The sequence below is a fragment of the Octopus bimaculoides genome, chromosome 30, assembly GCF_001194135.2.
Source record: "Octopus bimaculoides isolate UCB-OBI-ISO-001 chromosome 30, ASM119413v2, whole genome shotgun sequence".
NCBI classification, from domain to species: Eukaryota; Metazoa; Mollusca; class Cephalopoda; order Octopoda; family Octopodidae; genus Octopus; species Octopus bimaculoides.
Genome location: NC_069010.1, coordinates 1,738,702 through 1,739,711, shown reverse-complemented (window position 1 = coordinate 1,739,711; position 1,010 = coordinate 1,738,702).

The window sequence follows — 1,010 nt, the reverse complement described above, 5'->3', positions numbered from 1 at the left end:
AATTCACATCAAAATTAGTGAAAAAAAAAATGCCTATTCACATCCTTGGCTCAGAGCAAAAAAAAATGTTTGTAAACCAGTGTCAGCTACGAGAAAGTAGCATGTCTTAAGTGACAAAAAGAAATGAATAAATAAAGTGATCATTTAAAAAGAAAACAATATTTTCCTCTTCAATATGGCTGTTCCGTAGGAACCGACGTTACCACCATTTTAACCTCAGGCAGATGCCTCCTCCAGATGGTTATTCGATGCATTCTGCACCCGGTATATATTGCAATCAGCGGAGCGAACCCTTACCATCTTCCAGCGACGAACCCCAACTCCTTTCCCTGCTTGCAATATATATCACAGCCATGATAGAAATGAACCAACACCAGTTGTTAAATGGTTGGCGACGGTCACAAACATACATACACAGAGCTCTTCTAGGTGACGGGGACAGTCACAAGGCCACACACAGATTCTGGTTTTTGAACTGTCGTCGATGCTCCTGTAACATTGCTTCTTCCTAGGTACACATATTGAACCCTATGTAAACTCATTTTCATCTAGGGGTAAGTGATGGTCCTTATAAAACTGACCTCTATTCTTTGACTTGTCCAGCATGGTTGGCCCTTCCACTCCTCTGGCATAGCTCTTAGGGTCAATGTAGTAACGGGGCTTGAAGGAATTAGTCAAACAAATCGACCACTGTAACAAATATGTCTTCTGTTGCTCTTTTTTGCTGGACCGCTAAGTTAGAGACGTAAACAAACCCACACCAGTTGTCAGGTGGTGGAAGACAGTCACAAAGACAGACACATACGTCTTACTAGTCTTTGAATCAATGCTCTTCTGTTTTTTTTCTGGGTAGGGATCTTAGCCCCTAAGCAAACCCATTTTTATCTAATGGAAGAGGTGATCCGTATTAGTCTGGTCTCTATCCTTTGACCTGTCCAGTTTGGGAGACCCTCCCAAGAGCGTCCACTCCTCTGGCATTGATCTTAGGATCATTGCAATAAATTAAAATA